At 42.7% G+C, this 23,274-nt stretch overlaps 2 protein-coding genes across 2 annotated transcripts in view; one reads left to right on the forward strand and one right to left on the reverse strand.

Moving 5' to 3' along the window:
- The window catches only part of LOC146577050 (protein NLRC3-like), a 324,292-nt gene extending 318,933 nt beyond the window's left edge, over window positions 1-5,359 (forward strand). Inside the window, exons 1-2 of the transcript XR_014891340.1 lie at window positions 4,788-5,130; window positions 5,279-5,359. The gene's annotated coding sequence lies outside the window, so the exon portion shown is untranslated. Of the gene's footprint in view, window positions 5,131-5,278 lie in introns of the transcript that reaches the window.
- The window catches only part of LOC146577056 (NACHT, LRR and PYD domains-containing protein 3-like), a 200,072-nt gene that overhangs the window by 66,438 nt on the left and 110,360 nt on the right, over window positions 1-23,274 (reverse strand). The window lies entirely within an intron of this gene.

A 23,274-nucleotide genomic window follows, 5' to 3' on the forward strand; every position in this document is an offset into this window, starting at 1 on the left:
CTCCGCACTAATGTAATGATAATTCACATCAAATTATCTTTAGCTTTAGCATTAGCTGATAGCTTCAGCCTACCTAGCACTAGTTGCTCACATTGTTAAAAGGGAAGAGAAAACGATATTAGCATTAGCTTGTAATAATTATTCACCCCTAATTAGAATTAGCCACTAATGGCAGCATACTTAGCATTAACTCCTCACATCGTTATAATGCAAATGAGGCTAACTTGCATTAAATTAGACTGCTGTTAGTAGCTAATGCTATTTAGCAGTAGTTGCTCACATTGCTATAAAGCAAAGGAAAACGATATGAGCATTAGGTTCTAATGCGTATTTGCCTTAAATTAGACATAGGTGCTAATGGCGGACTACTTAGCATTAGCAGCTCAAATGTTGTAATGCTAGGAAAAAGAGTGTTAGCATTAGCCGTTCACATTGTTATAAAGTTAAGGGAAATAGTGTTAGCATTAGCTACTCACATTGTTAAAAAGTGTTAGCATTAGTGCATAATGCTAATTCACATCAAATTAGCATTAGTTAATAACGGCAGCCTATTTAGCATTAGCAGTTAATGTTGACCTTGGCCCACTGGAAAAGTTCAGAACTAAAGATTTAGGAGTGTTTCTCGATAGCTCTTTCTCATTTGAGAAACAAATGAATTCTGTTATTAAAACCAGCTGTAAGGTTTATATTGTTGATTGTCATTTATGCTTAGAAATATTTACTCATATATGCTTAGAGTTGTATAATCGATTGCATGATGATAGAGGTTTGATCCTCAGTAGTCTGTAAAGACTCTGTGTGCCTTCCAGAGTGCTCTGGCATGCACACACCACTTGGGGCCATGAGAGAGGTCGTACCCTCTCTTACTGATTTATGGTGTAGGACAGGGGTCTCAAACTCAATTTAGCTGGGGGCCGCTGCAGGCAGAGTCTGGGTGAGGCTGGGCCGCATTAGGTTTTCCACAAGAAAGGCATGGTTAAAAAATTCCAATCTTCTCAAATCTCTTTATTTTTATTTTTTAACACAAAATATGAAAAATAAATAAACAAATTAAGAATTAATAAGAAAATAAATCAATCTGTAATACATAAATAAAAGAATAATAAGATATTTTTAGTCAGTGAACTTATGTGGGTTTTTTTTCAGTCTTCTATATCTGCTGTATTTAGATTGAAATGTCTGTATTAACAGTTCTATAACCTTCTTCTGAACATGAATGGAACACTGTAGAAAATGAACTGTTCTTCTGAACATGGCTTCTCTTGCCTACTCCTTGCTGCTAGAGACCTGGCAGCGTTTCCTCTCGCATAGCCGAGCCAGATTTGGCCTGAGGGAGGAAGCAGTTGCGACCCTCAGTATGTCTTGAAGATGATCATCCGTAAGTCTGGACCTGTACTTGGACTTATTGAAGTTCAAAGTGGAGAAGAGCTTTTGGCACAAGTATGTGCTACCAAAAAGGCACATGGTCCGCTTGAACATTCGGGAAAGCCGAGGGAAACTAGGGCTCAATTCTCTCAAAAATTGTCCAAGCTTCTCTGCTTTTCCACTCACCTCCCTGAACTTTGCTTTGAGTTCAGAGTTGCACTGCAGCTCAATGAGCTCCATTTGAAGCACAGAAGGGGCATCTTGCACATCAAAGGAGAAGGGGTCCGCAAAAATGTGAAAGGTGGCTCTGTGTGTCTTGAAGTCAGCAAACCTGTGATCAAATTCCTCCTGTAGCCTCAAAATGACATCAACATACTCGTCAGCACTGAATGGTGTGCCTGCATCCACGAGTGCCTTGCATGCTGGGAAATGGCAAAGGTTTGTCTGAGAGAGCTGAGCTTTCCAGAGCGCCAGTTTTGTGGAGAATGCTCTCACGTTGTCATAGGCAGCACTGACAAGTTGCCCCTGGCCTTGTAACGTCTTGTTCAGTACATTAAGCTCATGTGTCATATCAACAAGAAAAGCTGAGTCCATGAGCCATTTGGGATCAGTTAGCACAGGAACACTAACTCCATCCTTCTCCATGAAGGCTTCACTTCTGCTCTCAACTCAAAAAGTCTCTTTAATACATTTCCCCTGCTGAGCCAACGTACCTCAGTGAAGTTGAGCACATCCTCATATTCTGACTCCATTTCCTCTAAAAAAGCACAGAACCTTCGGTGCTTTAAGCCCCTGGATCTGATTTGGTTGATGCATTTCACAACAATAGACACCACATTGTCAAACTTCAGGCATTTGCTGCAAAGGACCTGCTGATGGATGATGCAGTGCAGAGCAATGGCCTCCTCCACGCCTTCCTCTTCCAGTTTGTTTTGTGCCACCAGTCCATGTTCCCTCCCTGTCATTGATGGCGCTCCATCTGTTGTTATTTCAACAAACCTCTTCCATGGCAAACCAACATTCTCAATGGCATCACACAGCTTGTAAATATCTGCTGAGCGGTGGTCTGGCCATGCATTGGAATTACTGTGAGCAGCTCCTCCATCACTTCAAAACTGTCATCAACACCACGGACATACATTGGGAGCTGGGCAGTGTCGGTGATGTCTGTGGTCTCATCAAGAGCGACTGAGTATACACTGAAACATTTGGCTTTCTCACACAGTTGGTCATAAATGTCACTTGACAGGTCAGAAATGCGATCTGCTGCGGTGTTGGCAGAAAGGCTGATGTTGCTAAACTGACCTTTCTTTCCCGGACAGACTATATTTGCAGCCTGCAATATGCACTTTTAGACAAATGCACCTTCTGTGAATGGCTTCCCTGCTTTAGCAATCATCTCACTAACCACGTGGCTCCGACTGCTGCATTATTCTCTTTGGTTGCTTTCTTGGAGAAATCTTGCTGCCTCAGTAGATCTGTTTTAAGACTGGCAACCCGGTTCGCTCTCTCGTCTCCCTGGTATTTTGCATCCAGCTCAGCATGTCTAGTTGTGTAATGACGTTTCAAATTGTATTCCTTGTGCAGCGCAACCTTCTCTGTGCAAATAAGACAGGTCGGGGTGCCCCTGTGCTCAACAAAGAAATATTGCATTTCCCACTTTTCCTGAAATTGTCGGTGCTCATCACCAACCTTTCTCTTCACCGCAGGCTTTGAAAAAGACATGTTTGGGGCTATGTGACATTTATAATTCTACTTGGTGTCACTGTCGCATTGAAGTTTCAATCAAGCGTTTAGCCGACGGACGGGGAACGTCTCAACGCGTAGAGAACGTCATTTCTGCTTCTTTTTCTTGCAACCGTAACACGGCGATCGGCAGATAAAAAGCCGGTAGCAGTCTCCTTTGTTTTTACGCTCGATGTTCATGTCTTTCATGATGACACGAACACCGTGGCGTTTGCAGATGGTAGAAAGTGCAGGGATAGCGAGCGCAAAAAAGGCGACTGCTCACGGCGCCGGGCTGTTGTTACAGGAGAAAGAAGCGGAAATGACACCGTGACATATAACAAATAACATCAGCTGTTTCTGATGTTAGTTGTTTTGACTGCTTTTACATTATATTGAAATATATGTAATGTTCATGTTTGCTGCAATGCAAACGCAGTGATGCAAATAAAAACATGGAGCCACAAATTACGGTGCGACCCTATAATTAGTCCGGGTTACCGGGGACTGTTGTTGCCGATGAACAGGTGTCGCTATGTGACTGCAGACTAAATTGGGCTGCATTGAGTTCATGACTTTTCTTTTATCCCGCCGCCTACGCATCACTGTGAGAGTTAATATGAGATCTCTCTCTGTGGAAAAATAACTTTAAATCCCACTGACGTGTGTATAAATCTATATACGTATAATGTCCTGCTGGGCAGCAACTTAAAAAAACAACTTTTTTTGAAGTGTTGTGAACGCAGCGCGCTGGGGCGAATGTCGGCGTTTGCCCAATAGAAAGGAGGAAGCCAGCCAGGCACAGAAAGAAAGAAACACTCCAGGGCAACGCTGCTGGAACTTTGACTCATTGAGAAATGTTTCCCTGCTTGCATCAAGCCCGGCTGGTGTCCCCTGAGATCCATATCCCACCCTGATTGGTGGGTTAATTCAGCTCCGCCCACAACACTGTAAAGTGTCATACATTATCAAACTAACATTACATTTTCATATTAAGGTGGGGCCAAAAACTATCGTCCTGCGGGCCGCAATTGGCCCGCGGGCCACGAGTTTGAGACCCCTGGTGTAGGAGGACACCTACTCTGTGTCTGGTTAAGTATAAGAGCCCTTTGTTAGGGGGACCGCTGGACTCTTAGCACCAGCTTTGGGGTCACAGGGTCACATCTGGAACACGAGAACACACACACACACACACACACACACACACACACACACACACACACACACACACACACACACACACACACACACACACACACACTATGCACAGACTGGTACTCTTTGTTCATACCTGTGTAAGACGTCATAATGAACTTGTGCATATTCATGTAAGCTCAATAAAGAGCAGTGTTACGAGGGAGCAGACGAGAGCGACTGAGGTCAAGTGAAGGAACGGCGCTGTCACAGTTCTCTCCCTCATCAATTGTCTGGTTCCAGCGGTGGGTCTGTGCTAGACGACCCATCACCAGCTTTTTCCACTGGTTACCAGTACGTGGTAGAATCCACTTCCAGATCTGGTTGTCTTTAAATCTGTGAATGGATTGGCTCCATCTTATCTCTCTTTAACAAAAGAATCCAAGTGGAGCCCTCAGGTCTGCAGATAAGCAGCTTCTGACCAGAACTAGACGTAAAAACAGAGGTGAGCTTTATCGATGGCTGCAGCCAAACTCTGGAACAGTCGCCCTTCACATCAGGTCGTCACCAACACTGGACATTTTTAAAAGCCGGTTGGAAACACATTTGTACTCTGTAGCTTTCAATCCTGACCAGTCTTTATAGTCATTACTGTGTATGTTTCCTATTTTCTCTCTACTCTGTGCAGCACTTTGGCTCAAGCTGTTTTTAAATGTGCTGATAAATAAATGTAGATTTCTTTGAATAAAACAGTGGAGCCGAGCTTTGAGCTCAGTGTGTAACAGTGTGTGTGTGAGAGCCATGTAATGTCCATGTGTGCATGCTGACTGTGCTGCTCTGACCCCCCTCCTCCTTTCAGGGTGGAGCCTGCTGGAGTCCGATGGTTGAGACCAGGTCTGAGGAAGTGTAAGTGTGTTTTTAATGGGATTCATGAAAACAAAGCAGCACACATTCAACCATCTTCATCATGTCAGGAGTCATCATCAAAGTGTCAATCAATGAACAGATGATGGATCAATAACTGCAGCTGGATTGTGTTTGTTCTCTCCATCAGATTCCTGTCAACTCACAATCGACACAAACACAGTGAACACAAAGCTCCAACTGTCTGACAACAACAGGAAGGTGACACGTGTGAAGGAGGTTCAGTCATATCCTGATCATCCAGACAGATTTAATGTTTATCCTCAGCTGCTGTGTAGAAATGGTCTGACTGGTCGCTGTTACTGGGAGGTCGAGTGGAGAGGAAGAGTTGATATATCAGTGAGTTACAGAAGCATCAGAAGGAAAGGAGACAGTGCTGACTGTGTGTTTGGACACAATAATCAGTCCTGGAGTCTGATCTGCTCTGATGATGGTCCTCGTTATGTCAGGCACAATGACATACAAACATCCATCTCCTCCTCCTCCTCCTCCTCCTCCTCTGTCTCTAACAGAGCAGCAGTGTATGTGGACTGTCCTGCTGGCACTCTGTCCTTCTACAGAGTCTCCTCTGACACTCTGATCCACCTCCACACCTTCAACACCACATTCACTCAAACTCTTTATCCTGGTTTTAGTGTATTTTATCATCGTCGTGGTGCCTCAGTGTCCCTGTGCTGAGTGGAGTGTAAAGAGTGTCTCCTGTTACAGAAACACTCTGACTGTTGAACAGATAGTTCAGTCTGTACATGTCTGTCTCTTTCACTCACAAACACGTTTTCAGATTCATGGATTCAATCAGTTGATGTTTGAAACTCTTCTAAATGATTCCTTGTAAACTTCTTCCTCTTCAGTCACAAACAAACAGGAAGTGATGTCATGTGTTCCTGTCCACACAGCAGAATGAGTCTATTGCTGACAGTGATGTACAAACAGAGTGAGCATTTCTGAGGCCCAAAATAAACTGAGTAGTTCACTGAATGAACAATGGACTGTGAGCTCAGTTCCTTCATCATTAGTATGGATTATATATGTATATGTATTATATTAGTATCATATATATCAGGTGCTGCTGCTTTCGGTCATTGTGCAAATGTGCTGTTTGTAAGCTTGTAAAGCTGCAGTCAGCTGAGACTGAAGAAGTCACCTGATCAGTGAGCAAACGTTTCTGAAAAGGTCCAGATGAACAGAATCAACCTTTTGGGATCAGCCAGCAATGCAGCATCATTGTTGTTCAGCTTCAGAGGTTTGCAGGAATGAACTGATGACCAGAAACAGCTGCAAAGTCCAAGAAAATACCAGCTGGAGTTCAGCTGCATTTGAAGAAGTCAAAGAAAAGTAAGGATGGCAAAGGGCGACGTTTTCTTCCAAAGAGCTGCAAACATGGTCGACGCCTCATTAGAAGAATCATCTGGACATTTGTGAGGAACTCTAACCAAGAAAGCAACGTCACACAGATCCAACAGACAGTTTCCATGACTGCAAGTGTTGAGTGGAAAAATGCTACATTGCATTATTGCATCCTCTCACCACAGGAGGCGCTGTTGGCACCACTGATTGCTGATCAGCTGTTCTCTGATGATCTGATTGATACTGTGAATAACGGGACTCACTGAACTCTGTGACACAGTGAAGATTACAGAGTTGAACTTCACCCTTTAAGACTGACCACAGAACCAAGTCCGCCAGAGCTTTTGTTATATTTTTACATGCTGTGGAGCCATTTGTGGGAGCATTTCAAGTTGCTATACATCAATACAACTGTTATAGCCCTAATTTTAATAATATGTCTGCATTAAGTCCATAGTAACTACATAAACTGCAAAAAAAACCTCTGCTCATCCATCTCTGTGTGTATCAGGATACATTTGGTTCATAATACACAGAAAAATCAGAGTTATTACCTGTAATAAATGTGAAAGATTCCTGCAGTGATAACCAGGCAGGACTGAAACACATCCAAGCTGTCACCACGGTAACAGCAGCGTCCATCCACAGGTGAGGGGAGGAGCAAAAAGAGGGACTTTGACCATTTTATACTAAAAACACTCAACTAATGTTTCTAATATGAAACAAATAAGCCCACATTAATGTGAGCGTTTATTAAATAATAATAATGATGATTTCCTCCTGATCTCATTTCCACAGCAGAGAAAACTGTGGTGTATATTGAGGTGGAGGGTGTGGTCTGTGGCTCAGGTGTAGAGTGAGGGTGGGGTGCACCACAGCAGCATGCTGGGACTGCTGAGGGTGGAGGAGGGAGTGATGATGACATCAGAGCTGCAGCACATAGACCAGTGAACACACAGTCTGTTCATCTTTGCATAGATACAATATACAGCACAATATTGAATGACAGACACGCTGTGGGAGCTTCCACAGATACACTGACGTCAGCATCCAGAGTCCTCCTGCTGCTCCCCCCTCAGAGCCCCGTGATCAGCACCAACACATTCAGTTAGATGACAGAGTCCAGCTGCAGCTAGAATCAGCTCCCCTCTGTGAACAACAGCACAGCGTCAGTGTTTCACACTCAGTGAAAGGAGGAAACAGCAGAAGAACACCATGTGTGCTACGTTTCCCAGGACACACTACAAACTGCACAAATACAGAGCAGCACGTGGAAGGACCTGGAGCTGCATTTACAGAGCTGCAGACAGCGTGATGTCCTGTATGGACAGGTGGAAGGAACCAAGTCCTCAGCTGGAACACTCGTGTTTGTCCACAGACAGGAAACACAGCAGGAAACTTCCTCACAGAAGTGCAGCTCATGGATAACACACTTCCTGTCAGTCAGAATGAGGCTGCAGCCAAACACAGAAAGGTGTTTTTGTCCAGATGAGCCCAGAGAAGAAACACGAGTGTTCACAGACATCAGAAGCTCAGAGAGGTGAAACATGAGGTTGGAGTCCTCGTCAGCATCCAGAAGAGCTGCTGTGAAACCCTGAGTACTCATGACAGACTCTGATGGCACAAACACATCATGATTCAAACAGAAAGACAAACATGGAGCTCCTGATCCTCCTGCATGAGAACAAGCTGACATGAGCGCTGTGTCTGAGAGTGTCTCCCTGTCACAGTGACAATAACACAGCTGCTGCTCACAGTCATTAAACTGACCTGAGGTCAGCTGTGCTCCTTACATATGAACCATGTGACCTCACATCAGTGCTGTGGATGACTGTAGTCATAGAAGAGTAGAGCTGTAGCAGGTGGTGTGAGGAGGAGGTGGTGTATTCTAGTTAACGCAGTACTGAAACACTCCAGCAGAGGGCGCTGTTAAGTCCTTATTGTAACACAGTTACTGTGTGCAGTTAGACTTCATACATAATCTGCACTTATTTCCATCAGACATGCTGTCAGTAAATGATTGGTTTCTATTGATTCTACTTCCTGTTGACTCGTTTGATGACAGTGAAACAATCACAGCTGATTGTGTGATGATGTAAACTGTCACTGTTACATTCAGTGTGTGTGACATAATGTTAGTGCAGGCTGATAACAGCCTGGTTCTGTTAGAAACACATGAACGTGTCCATAGATCAGTGTGTGTTTAACATGAGAGCTTCAGCCCTGCTGATGTGTTAAATAAAGACATGCAGGAAAACTGATGAGACTCTGAAATAACTCTTTATATTTATAATGTAACTCTGCATCAAAAGAACAACAAAGGATCCCAGACAGGTTTCTGTGAACAAAGACCATTCTGATGTTTCTGTGTTTCTAACACTTTGACATTATTAGTAAACAGACTGCAGTGAGCAGCATTTATAAAGAGCTTCTATATAAAGATATGACAGCTGTTTGACAAGTTTATCACTCTGTGTTTGGACCTGATCAGTCCAGCTGTTTACTTGAAACATGTTCATTTACCTGTTCTGTTATATTCATGTTCTTGTCTCTGTTGAAAACACATTTTAATGTCCCTCAGATTTTTCTCCCAGATGAATAAATATAAAAATGACACAAACTGACTGCAGCTACTTTTTGTCCTTTCTGTCAAAAACCTTCATGTGACTCATGAGAGACACGTTTCAGCTGTTTGTGACAGATCAGAGGCCAACAAGTCATTTATAACACTTTCCATCATTGTTTAAAGTTCTCAGTGTTTCTGTGTTGCTGCGTATAGGATCTCCCAGCATCATCACTGTGCTGTCCAATCATTGTGTGCGAGGTTACCCTTATAGTGCGATGTGTGTTTGCACAAAGAGAAGCATGTGTGTCAAATATAAATAAGCACAGAACAGAAACAGCTGCTCGTTTCTTCTGTTTAGAGTCAAGTTAGTGTTTTGTGTCTTTGTTTGAGGCCTGATGTCGAGCAGAGGTGTGTGTAACTGCACTGCTCTGTTATATGTGTGAAGTGTGTGCTTCTCTTCAGCATCATCTTTGTCACTGCTGATTCCTTTGTGTCATCATGTGTTGAGAAGAGAGAACAGTTATAACGGAGGAGCAAAAGGAAGCCCTGAAATCTGCATCAACAAGGAAGTGTTGGCTCACCAGTGATCCCAGCAGAGCCACTGGTTTGGCTCCAGTTGTTCTAGATTCAATGATGTTGTTGCTACAGATACATGTCAGCATCTTTATTGAATTTTATATGAAGCAGAAATGGTGTCATTAGGAGAAGAAGAGGAGAACAAGTCCGGCGAGGAGGCAGCAGCTCTTAAAGATGAAACAGCAGCTCAGCCCTGAGCTCAGAGAGCTGCACATGAAAAAGCTCCTCAAGCAGATCCTGTCAGAGGTTTGTCATCAACAGGAGGAACTGTTCACATCATAGGATGAAGATGCTGTCAGCTGGATGAAGAAGGTTATTTAATGCAAACGTTCACACTGAAGTCAAATTGTTGTCGTGTTGAACAGATTCATGTACTGATCGTCTCCAGAATGTTAGAAGAGCTTCAATGAATCATTAGAAACAACTTACAGCTGCACAGCTGTGTCAAACACATCTGTGTGTCATTGTGGGATTGTTGTGTTTCTACATGTGACACACGTCTAAAACATGCACACAATCTGAACACAAACAGGGACTCATGTGTTCCCACAGCCAGATGCTGAGAGCCATTTCCTTGTAGTCCTGTGTCTACATACATGAACCATTAGATGTTATTGGAATGATTGTCAGCTCTGATAGTTTCATGTGTGTTTAGCTGGACGCTGTTTGATCCTCGACATGTTTAAAGGTGTCCAGTCCTGAGACACTGGGGCTGGAAACAGCTGTGATGTCATTGGACTGTCACACAGACAGAAGTGCATGAAGTGAGCAGCCGAGGAGCCGCTGATGTTTTGGATTCAACAGCATTTGAAAGGTCGACACAGACACATTTGCACACAGAAAGCTGAATCTGTCATATGCCACAGTGAACTCACTGTTCAGTGTTTTTCAGGAAGCTTCTTAACTGCCTCTGCTGCCAAACAAGCAGCTGATGTCCTTGAGAAGAAGCTGAAGAAGTCTTCAACAACAAATACAGGAAGTGGACTTTCAAATACTAGATTCACTTTAGACTCACAGAGAAATGACTCAACCAGCTGTGTTTGACTCTATGAAAGGTCAGTGTGTGTCTGCACACAGACTGTTGTGTTGGACTGTTATTCAGTTGTCTGCTGAATGTTTTCAAATGTCTGCATCTCAGCTGTGATGAGGCTGGGGGTCATGGGAGGCCACCGTAGCAGCCTCTTCAACATCATGACATCATCATAAATGCTGCTGGACTGTCTGATGGGCTGACGGTGAAAAAGCCGTCGGGAAGGAAACAGAAGACATTTCAGAGGCTGCAGCAGATTTCTTTGATTCGGGGCATTTTTCAGCTTTATTGGACAGAGCAGTGAAGATAAGTGACAGCAAAGCAGAGAGAAAGGGGGCGTGGCCCGGGTCAAAGCCAGGCCAGCTGCTCTCCACCTCGTGGTCACCTGCTCATCCTAGTGAGCTCCACCAGCAGCCCTTTCACACACTTTACACTGTCAAACACTGTGTGTGGACCTCAGCTAACAACAGGCTGCATTTAAGTCTGGACTACATGCTTTTATATTGTTTTTATTCCATCAGCAGCTCAACATCATGAGCAGCTTTGACATAAAGACATCAAACTCAAGCTGACTTTAAACTACTTTTAATACAGGGGCTCAAAAACAACAACATCTTTATTATATATCAGGACACAAAGTCATTTCATCTCAAAGGGAAACAGCTTTATTTGGAATAACCAGCACTATCAACTGGTTTGGGATCTCCACCAGTTTCATGTCTTTGCAGCTTCTCCAACAAAGTTCCTGTAAAATCAGCATGTTTGTCTTTATTGGTTTGATAGTGATTGATTATTCAGTCCCAATCTGCTGTCATCTAAAGAACAAAATGATGTTTCTATGAGTCACAAAGCTCCAGATGTTGTCGGCTTCACAAAGAAAACAAAGAACTTAAACACAAAGTGTTTGGAGCCAAAATGTTCCCAAGCTGCTCTTTTTGAAATGGCAGAGGTACAGTGGTGTCTAACAGCACACTGTGGAAGGCAAACATGTTATTGTTGGATGAAACTTCATGAATCCTTTGTAGATTTGAGCTGTTGGAGCCTTTCTTTTCTCTTCAGGTGTACAGATGCTGAGGAGGCAGGTGAAGCAGGTGGAGCTGTTGTGATGCTGCAGAGGGTGTGTCTTAGTAACTCTGTGAGGCAGAACTGGATCCAACATTGTGGATGTGTTGATGTTGGAGCCATTAAGAGTCTCTGGCCACACTGTAGGATTTCCCTTTGATCCACTGTGGGGGCATTTTGGAGTCTGTCAGTGAAACTCTTCATGTTTGTGTTTGACTCCAGTTTATAGAAACAGAGAAATGTGTCATGCTTTTGTTCGGCCTCCACAAATACACACATTTGTTCATTGGTTGGACTTTTTGGAAGGAGACACATTGAAAACCATGTTAATAAGATCTTGTTGTTTCCTGTGGATCCGACACAGAGAGTGGACTTCAGACAGAAAGCGTGGAAGAGATTTTAGAGGCCGTGTGTGGCAACAGGAAGTTTCTGTGTGTTTGCTGATCTTACATGTGGAAAACAACACGTGATGTTTGTGAAGTTCTACAATGATCATTGTTCTCACAGCATTTTGAGTGGGAACAGTTCAAACTGGGAGTAGTGGGAGTTATTTACTGATTGAAACAAGCTGAATGTTTCTGTGACGATGAAGATCAGCAGCTCAGCTGATCAATGAACTGACATCTATCAGTCGTTTCATGAGATGAAGTCATCAGCAGACATTTGTTCTGACTGTGTGATGAATGTCAGAAGGTCAGGGCTCTGCTTTAGTCACTGCTTGATGATCATTGGCTCATTGTTGAATCCAGGGCCCAGTCTGACCTCTGACCTTTGCTGCAGGTCTTCTGTGTTATCTCCACTTTCATGTCTGATCTTCTACTTGTAGTCCTGTGTCTACATATACAGTGGCTTTCAAAAGTATTCGGCCCCCTTGAACTTTCCCACATTTTGTCACATTACAGCCACAAACATGAATCAATGTTATTGGACTTCCAGGTGAAAGACCAACACAAAGTGGTGCACACGTGAGAAGTGGAACGAAAATCATACATGATTCCAAACATTTTTTACAAATAAATAACTGCAAAGTGGGGTGTGCGTAATTATTCACCCCCTGAGTCAACAACAGAACCAGCTTTTGCTGCAGTTCCAGCTGCCAGTCTTTTAGGGTCTGTCTCTGCCAGCTTTGCACATCTACAGACTGAAATCTTTGCCCATTCTTCTTTGCAAAACAGCTCCAGCTCAGTCAGATTAGATGGACAGCGTTTGTGAACAGCAGAAATTGAAATTGAAATTGCAGTGAAGTCAGCTAGAAACTTACAGTGACGTGGACATCATGCAAAGACTGCCAGACTCTGTAATACTGCAAATGATCAGTGACTCAGGTTAACACTAAACTTTAAACGGCACCTCTGTGTCTCTGTGTGCTGAACATCTAGGATTGAGTCAGGCTGCATCAGCTGAAGCTGTTATTTGTATATATCAGTATTTTTTTATTCAGGTGTGGGGAAAATACGTAAGACTGCAGTGAAGCGATGCACCAGATGAATCCCTGGCCAAAGGTATCGTACTCAAATCAGACTACTGATCCAGCCACATCAGCCTTTTGTGAGGTCTGTTTAAAGTAGACTAAAAGTGAACTGCAGGTTCCTGAGAGGTGGACTGTGAGCACAGAAACACATGTTCATACATACAGCTGCAGCAAACTTACATTAATTTTAAATAGATTTGTTACTCTGATGTCTGTCTCTGTGTTAGTCCTCTGACAGACTGGTGACCTGTCCAGGTGTGCTCTACCTACTACTGGGACAGGTTCCAGCCTCTGTAATAGAAATGTTCTGTTATTCTCATTTAAAGTGTTTAAGTGCTTATGCATATGCTTAGTTGTGACACTGTTACTGTTCAGTGAAAGTTGCTAAAACTAGATGAACTTACTTCAGCAGTTTGAGAAAACAACTCCCTTTACAGGTGCTGATAAGGCCAAGGGCACAAAACAGCACAACCATTGATGCGTTAGGTTTCATAGCGAGACACGTGAAGTGTGGTAGTGTTCTCCTCCACAGGTTCTCCTCAAGGCTGCGTCCTATCGCCCTTATTATTCACTCTCTATACAAATATGTGTCAGGGCAGACATGAAAACAGGGTCATTATTAAATATGCAGATGACTCTGTTATTGTCAGCTTACTGAAAGAGGGTGAAATTAACCACGGTCCAGTCATTGATGACTTTGTTCAGTGGTGTGAGGAGTCTTATCTCCAGCTGAACATATCTAAAACAAAAGACATGGTTGTTGATTTTAGGAAACAACAAAATGGGCACGGAGTCACTTTAATTAAAGGTCAGAAAATAGAGCAAGTACAATCATATAAATATCTTGGGACCATAATAAATGAAAAACTGAACTTTGATCAAAATTGCAAATCAGTTTGTAAAAAGGGTCACCAGCACCTTTATTGCCTTAGGAAACTTGTTCATTTCCACATTGACCAAAAAATTTTAACTTTGTTTTCTCGTTCTTTTATTGAGTCTGTTTTATCCTTTTGTTTGGTGGCATGGTTTGGTCAGACCTCTGTCACAGAGAAAAACTCTCTAAATCAGATAGTGAGATGGTCCAGTCGTCTGATAGGTGAGCCACAGTCTTGTTTAGCCTCCCTGTACTCTAAGCAGGTACAGAGGATGGCTTTATCAATCCTTAAAAATGGTTCCCATCCTCTAAGGGGTGAATTTCAGCTTCTTCCCTCAGGACGGAGGTTTCTATTTCCGAGATGCAGGACAAAGCGTTATAAAAATAGCTTTGTCCCCGTTGCTGTCACTGAATTAAATAAGAACTGTTTTTGATTCGAAATATTAAAATATGTGTCACAGTGAGTTTTATATATTTACTAGGTATGTGTGTTTTTAAAGGGATGTCAAATGCTGTCATTTGTCTGTAAAGCAAATTTACCTTGCCTTTGGGTATAAATAAAGTTACCTTACCTTACCTATATATATATATATATATATATATATTTTTTTTTTTTTACATACATAGTTTTTTGTTGCCTTATGGTTCCAAGCGCTGTCACCAATCTTTGCATTTTGTTATTATCTCATGACACTTGTTTAATCAGCTACCATCTCTCCTGTGGACTTTTTAATGTCTACAGTCTCAGACCAACACAGCCCTGCCCTTCCCATATTAGATTCTTGATGAATGTGTGTTGTTGTTATTCAGCCTGGTTCAATGTGCCCCTTTTTAACTTTGAGCACCCGCCCCTTTAAACCTCTCTGCACAGCCCTGCACTGAACTCACTATCTTCTCCCTCTAACAGCCTCCACATGTTCTCACTGTAATTTCCCCTCATGAATGAATTTATGCTGCACTAATGTGAATGTTTGCAGGGAAATCAAACGCATTTCACACGCAGTACTCGAGCTGACTTACCTTTGTTTGAATGACGACTTGTACGCGCTGACTCCACAGATAAGGTACGAAAATATATCAGGCTACGTCTTCAGGGTTTCTACTCCACGGCCGTATTTCATACGGGTCCACATTTCCACTGCACGCTATTTTCTGCAAGTACCGCCGCTTCGCCTCTGGACGCAATCGGTCTCTATACAGTCCATTCTCTTTTGAGCTGCTTTTAAGCATCTTGTAATCGTCGTTCCAACACAGTGTGTTTGTTTTGATTCGTAGACCTCGAAAATGGTGTCGCGCTCCCACAATGCATTGCGGCGTGACGTCAACTCCAAAGCCCTATAGAACATGTTCTTTTTCATTGTCAAAATTATCAGGAATAAAGAAGAAAACTGATTCAAAACCTGTGGAACCTGCCAAAAAACAAGTTTTACTGCAAAGGATTTCTAGATGTGAAGGTTTTGTGGCTTTTTTCAGTTTCTAAAACAAACTCATTTGTACAGAAGGATATGAGGATGTATATGTCCGGTGGTGGGTTTTTTTCTTCTTGATTTAATGTATTCATTTATCTCTTCACTTAATCTTTCTTTATGTTTTTTTTTTTTGATTTGGCATGAGCGATTTCCGGTCCTCACTCCAAGCCAGTTGGTGGCGGTAATGCACCACATGTTCTATCACAGCTGCGTCCGAGAGGACAGGAAACGTCTGTATGCGTCTGCAAACCAGGTAACTACACTCAGCTGAGCCTCTCTGCTAGTCGTTATTAGTTGGAGGGTTTTGCGTCACTTTCTCTCGGCTTGATAAAGGGCTGTATAGAAATCTCTGGTACGTAACACGTAACGTCATTTTTAGGGAGCGTCGCAGAGAAGTGAGGCTGTTTCTTTGTTTTTGTCGAGTTTTGATTGAAGACATGTTTCCAGTCCGTTTTTTACTCGTTTGTTTTTTCATTAATAACTTTACATTATCACAGAGAACAAGAAGGCGCTTTGTTTGTCACATTCACCTTATGTCTGTGAAGGTTCTCAGTCATCCAGGTCATCGTAGTCAAAGGAGCTTGCAAAGAAAAGCGTCTGGACTTCTTTAAGTTACTTGAAGACGTTTCACCTCTCATCCGAGAAGCTTCTTCAGTTCTAAGGTCAAATGGTGGAGAGTCCCAGATATAAACCTAGTGGGAGTTTCCCCCCACAGAGGGACAAAAGGACCCCCTGATGATCCTCTAATCACCTGAGCCAAGGTGTGAAACTGGGTGTGGGTCCCAATCAGCCAGTTTCGGGTGAGTTCATTGTGAAACCTGGCCCCACCTTATCATGCGAATTCCTGAGGTCAGATGGCCCAGGATGTGAGTGGGCGTTAAGGCGTCTGGGAAGGATCTCAAAACTGGATTATAGATGGCAGAGAGTTGGTGTCGTAAACCCCGCCTCTGTTCAAAGATGGTCGCTCACAGTGGACATAGATGGCTTCTTTCACTCCTCTTTCAAACCATCTGTCCTCTCTGCCCAAAATGTGAACATTAGCATCCTCGAAAGAGTGTCCTTTATCCTTAAGATGCAGATGGACTGCTGAGTCTTGTCCTGTGGAGGTGGCTCTTCTATGTTGGGCCATGCGCTTGTGAAGTGGCAGCCACTTGGCAGCCACAGTGATAAATGGCTGAGATGGCTGCAGCTGTACGTGTGAGGTACCTACATGTTTCAAGATGAATTTGCAGAGATGTCATGTTTGGTGCTTACAGACATCACACTGCATTTTGTGATTTCGTAGCTATTGTTGTGATATTTCGGAGCTTCCCATGATCACCGTGACAGTCATTCATTTTAACATAACCTTTCTATTCCTTTCAGGGATCCTCATTTTTTTTGGTGAGGAAGATCAGCAGCTGTGTCGACAGGCAACAGGTAACGGCATGTTTTTCTGTTAGTACTGTAGACCTTGGTCTGGTGCTCTTTTTTAGTTTAACACAGTATTTTCATTTGCCGAAGTGTAAAAAGCTTGTTCCAGGAGAAACAAACTTTAGTGAGTTCTGCAAAATGATTCCCACCATTGCACACTCTGTCAGCCTCCAGTGTGCCCTTTTTTTGTCCTTTAACTGAAGAAAGTCGGTAGTCAGAACATATGAGATAAGTGAGATCCTCATTTTGCCTGCTTATTTCAAGATACAACATTTTCACAAACTGCTGTAGGATAACCTTGCTATTTGTCTTTTCCAACACTTCTACATTCATCCATATTTCCTTGTCTGCTTCTTTCCAGGTGAAAAGTACCTGAAATGGGTGAAAGATTTTGTTTCCAAAAACAAAAGCATGTGCGTTCACCTGAAGAAGCCAAGTGGTGCTGACCTGTGGATAGAAGAGCTTGAGAACACCAAATACAACGGGGATGATGATGAAGTTAACGCCTGGGGAAAATTCTACCTTCCCGAGATTGTAAAAATGCAGGTTATTGGTGTGGTAAAGGGCACCTCATGTCCATGTGACGAGCTTGTGCTGATGACGCGTGAGGACAAAAAGCTGTACGGCTATGACGGAGAGGAGCTGCATCTGGTGGCTTCCAGTTTCCTGGAACTATGTGACAAAACGATAGAGTATCCAGCATCCAAGCGCTACTACAATGGAGAGGCCTTCAAAGATATGGTGAGAAGTTAGACTGCTAAGAATAAGACTGGGGATGCCTAGTGTTAGAGATCAATCACCTGAGCTTTTCTTTGTATTGTTGTGTGTTCTGTTTAGACTGAGGAGGACTGGAAAAAAGTTAAGATGAGTGATGTGGGGAGGAAACTGCAGGAAGAACATAAAAAGCTGGTAAATGAAACCCAGTCAGCGTTCGTAAGCCTAATATCATAGGTGGGTATTGGAGCTGAGTATCATCACTGATTTCTAGAACCTGTTCAATTCCAATTCACAAGGTCCCAATTAGATTCCATTTAATTCTTACTCAGAGAGTCAGAAACATTATAATTCTGATCATTTATCAGTACTGACACTTGTGAAACTTCATCAGAGGTGTGAGCATCACAGCAGATGCTTTTGTGTCAAAGTAACTGAGGATAAAACACAAAACCATGAAGCAGATTTTCCTGGCCTAGCTTTTTACAGTAGATAACCTTAAAAATATTATTCTGCAGTAGAACAAAAGCAGACGAGAACCACGACTCAACAAATGTACATTGGCTGATGCTGCTGAAGTGATTCAGAGGTTTTAATAAGAGGTTTTAATAGAGACACAGCAGAGCATTTTGCAGTTTCACTTAATTTGAAAAAAATAAATAAAATTTGGTATTGAACAGCAGAAATGAGGCTGTCTTGTCGGAAGTCATTAAAAAAAAAAAACCGGCGGCCAACAGCACTGTAAGCAACGGTAGACTGCTTCATAACAAGCAAGCGAATAATGCCAAAAACAGAGATTTGAGATGGGTGAAGGAAATTGCCGTCCCGGGTTTCCTCCGTGGCGTGAGCGATAAGCAGAGTTTTGTCCTTTCCTTATAAGATTCCTAATTATTTAAAGTAACACTCAGGTATGCCGTTCAGCGGGGTTAGTTACGATATCGGGAGCAGTTAGGAGAACAAAGTGATACAGAAACTGTTCAGATTGCTTTCCCAGAATCAACTCAAAGGTTTATTTGATACACAGCAGTTTATATAAAGAAAAAAAAGGTTCGTGTGTCAGCTTTCCCAGTTCAAACCGGTACAGACTAAATAAGGAAACGTCTTCCTGCCTTCTGAGCAAAGTATCCCTTGTGTAGTTTATCAGTTCAGCTATAATTTATGATCATCCCAGCAAAATACACTCCTAGACATAAAATACAGAGTTCTTTCATTAGTGAATTCTGAAACAAACCACCTAGCCTTTAACGAGCCTTTTCCAGGAGATAAAGAAAAAGGGAGGATGGGAGTAAGGAAGTGGTCTCATCTCTGTGGTGTTTTCGACCTTGGGGTACCAGCTTGTGAGTCCTACACATTAATTCTTGGGTCACAGAGAAAGAGAAAAACAACTAGTAGATCGGCCTTATTGAGTAACAGTTTTCCTGTATAAAACAATATCCTGTAAATGCTTACCGTGGTATCAAAATATCATAACAGTTCTCCCCTTTTATCATGTAATGATAACATAGTATAAAGACAGAATGTAATAACATAATATAAAGATAAATCATAAATGTGAAACAAATCATAAATGTGAAACAAATCATAAATGTGAAACAAATCATAAATGTAACTAGTCCTTCGAGTGAGCTTAATATCAAAATCTTAAAAAGAAGAAAAGAAAAAGAAGAAAACGTCATTCTCTTCTTGGACAATCGAGTAATTCACAATCTAATGCTCAATACATACATCAGGATCATCATTGATGACATCTGACACATAATCTGGGTCAATTTGTGCCAGTTGCAAATACATTGAAGTAGCTGTACTAGTAGCTATACGGGTTATCATTGAACGTACACAGGGTACCACACAACAGACAATAATCATCAAAAACAAAATAATACATGCTACAATGGTTACAAAAGCTACAATTAGTTCCTTCCATTTTCCAAACGTGTCCTGCAGCCACTTGTCAAGCCACTGACCGTGACCTGCATTGGCTCTTAGTTCTATCTGCAATGCTTCAAGTTTATTCATAGCTTGTGTGAATGAACCGTTAGGGGCGGTATTATTGGGAATGAAAGTACAACAAACATCTCCGAACATCGCGCAAACACCTCCTTTCTCAGCTAACAGCATGTCTAAGGCCATCCTATTTTGCATGGTCATTAAAGAGGTAGCAGACATCTGTTCTCCTAGGGCCTTAAGGGCCGTATTGGTCAAATTAGTAAGTCTTTGCTGATTGTAATAAACATAATTGATCCAGGCTACATTTTTGTTTACCTGTATATGCGGTATTAGTGAGACAAACCCTGCGGATATTTCCCCTTGTGCCTTCAATTCCCTTGGTATCCCGCGTGGAACCCCTATAGCATCTATGTAAACGTTATGTGAGTAAGTGGAGCGTCTTGTACGTTTGCTGGATACAGGCAGATCTGAGGTTTGTTGTATTAGTAGTTCTTGAGCTAAAGTTACTAGACCGCAGGTACCGGTCCAATTAACAGGTAAAGCCACTCTAAGGGTATTATTGCACATCCAATAAGCATGTGGGATTGGTCTGGTCAGGCGCGAAGCTGTAAAGCCTTTTAATATGCCTCCCCAGTACGAGTCGTTTAGTGTGTTGGGCGAATGCAGGATTGTGGAGTTATCTGAATGCGTACTTATATATGCATATAGATAAAAAAACATATGTTTATGTTGTGTCCTGTCAACACTCGCTGCTAGCCATGTTTCATTACAGCGTGCTCCTGGAGAGTCAGAAAAAAATGTATAGTTTTGCGCGTCATAATTTATGTTTTCAAGTTTTGGTCGGTGTATGCATGTCATCAAGCTATTTGGGTGATGGCGCACCTGTTTTGGGGGCGAGAGAGGTTCAGTGCGGTCTTCGGGGCGCTTCATTGGGTTACAGGGGTGGGTAGAGTCGTTAATCATGCTGACATCCTTACTAGAGACTTGTCCTGTGTATATGAGTAAACAATCTAAAGGACTTAGTTCTACTCGCACCGCTTCAATCAGGGTTACTGTTAAGGGCCCCTTTTCATCATTTTTGAATAGCATCTTTGTCAGGGGAAAACCTGAGATTGGGTATCCCACTATAACCTGTTCTGGATTACCCTTTGAACAGACATAACAATTGCTGTTTCCTAAATCACGAGCAGCTGTTCTAGCATTTTCATACCAGGAGTTGACTCCTGCTCTAGAGGGCGCATAAAATGGTTTATTAGTGGCGTCTATGTTGCTATTTACTGATTTTAGGGAACGTGAAGAGTGCATTAAGTAGGTGTCTCGCAAAATAGAGCATGAAGTATCGTCAGCAAAATATGACCTGCAGAAATGTGAACATGGTTGCAGTTTACAATACAACATAGCAAAGAAAAATCCTAAGGTTAATGCGATAAGTATGATGAATAACCTAAATATATAAGAAAAACAGTTCTTCAGTCGTCTTCTGGCCTGGTCCCAGGTTCGAGAGACATTGAATAAGGGCCGCATGATGACAATGGGCATTTCATTTTCTCCATTATCAGGATGGAGTGAGTCTGGCTTTATCAGGTTAGACATCATGTGGTACTTTTGGCTTTCTATTCCTGCTGGATGTTCGAGTACCTTGCTGTGGCTCTTTCAGACGTTGTGTGTTAATCAGTGATTGCGTGTGTGCACTGGATCCGGGCGCTGGCTCGCCTGAGATGTCGTCTGCTTGATCCGACGCCTGAGATGGTCCGATTGGGCTGGTCTTAACCCTGCTGGCATGAATCCACTGAGGTTGTCCGTCCGTAAGGATGCTGGTTCTCGTCACTGCCAGTACAGTCTGGGGGCTGGAAAACGCGGCCTCCCCGAGTGTCCTTGGTTTTAGTGACTTCACTAGTACCGCGTCCCCTGGTCTCCACTTGTGGGTTGGATCTGTGGAGGGGAGAGGCTGGGAGAGACAAACTTTCTGATAGTTATTATTCAGTGTTTCTACCAGATTGTGGACATAGTCGGACAATGCAGTGTCTATGTCCCCTTCCAATAGCGGTGCCCCTCTGGAAGCTGACCATGGTGTTGGAAATGGTCTTCCCATGATTATTTCAAATGGAGATAATTTGGTTGCTGCGGATGGAGTCATTCTAATCTCACAGAGGATTTGAGGAAGTAGTTTGATCCAGGTCATTCCTGTTTCTATCATTGCTTTAGTCAGGCGATTTTTTTTATGGTCCTATTCATTCTTTCTACAACTCCTGAACTCTGAGGATGGTATGGCACATGATATTTCCAGTCTATTCCTAGAGTTTTAGTACACTTTTGAATTACTTCTGATGTAAATGAAGGTCCTCTATCACTGTTAATCTGGTGAGGTATTCCGAATCTGGGTATTATTTCATTGCACAACTTTTGACAGACTACTTCTGCAGTTTCTTTTGAGGTTGGATAAGCTTCTACCCATTTACTAAATTGATCCACTATTACCAGTAAGTACTTGATGCTTCCTTGTGCTGGCATGTGTGTGAAATCAATTTGTAATGTATGAAATGGAAAATCTGGTTGTGGTAAATGCTGATGTTCTACTTTTGGTCTTCCTACATTAGTTCGTGCACATGTTAGACAGGTTGCTAATATGCTTTTTACTGCATGCAATGTTTTCTCAATTACAAATCTTGATTTTATTGCCCCTATTACCCCTCTTTGTCCGACATGACTCACACCGTGAAAATGTCGGGCAAGGACTGGCATCAGGGAATATGGGAGGGCAATCAAACCCTCAAGGTTTTTATATAGGCCATCTCTGTCATCTAAGGTACAGCCATTATTCTCCCAATAAGTGTAATCACATGCAGATGCTTGCTCTTGTATGAATTTTAAATCAACATTTGTGTCTAAATAGTCTGGGAGTGTAACAAGTGGCAGCTGTAGGGGCACAGATAATACTTCCTGTGGAGGTGGGAGCTGTGATGCAGCTGCAGCCTTGGCTCTCACGTCTGCTAAGGCATTACCTGTTGCTTCGTCTGTGTCAGCTGTACTGTGTCCTTTCGTTTTTACAACTGCAACGGCCGATGGCAGCTGTATAGCCTGCAAAAGTCTCTGCACAAGATCAGAATTAGCAATCGGTTTTCCATCAGCAGATCTAAATCCTCTTTGTCTCCACAATGTGCCAAAGTCATGCACAACGCCAAACGCATAGCGGCTGTCTGTGTAAATTGTCACACGCTTATCCAAGTGGAGCTCACAGGCGCGTATTAAAGCCATGAGCTCTGCTTTTTGTGCTGAGTGAAATGGTAATGAGTGAGCCTCTAGTATGATGTCAGGCAATGTCACCACTGAATAGCCACAAAGAAATGAGTTGTCATTCGGCCTTGAACAGGACCCGTCCACATAAACTGTGGCTGAGTCTGGGATAGGTGTTTGCTCTAAATCTGGACGTGGTGCTGTGGATTCCTGTATACGTGTCATGCAGTCATGATCGTCAAGCCTGTCTGAGCCATCCTGTCGGTCAGAAGAACACAGCATATGGATCAATAAATGTGCTGGCGAATTGGGTGTGCTGCTCGCTTTTATGGTGAGGTTTGCTGTGGAGGTCAGTGTAGCTTCATAACCTGAGCGACGTTGTGCGGTCATGTGTTGTGTAGTTATGTTTGCTAGAATGGTCGT

This window comes from Mchenga conophoros, linkage group LG3 (assembly GCF_057382185.1).
Source record: "Mchenga conophoros isolate Kocher_MC1m ecotype Shallow Benthic linkage group LG3, M_conophoros_male_GT1.1, whole genome shotgun sequence".
Taxonomy (NCBI): Eukaryota; Metazoa; Chordata; class Actinopteri; order Cichliformes; family Cichlidae; genus Mchenga; species Mchenga conophoros.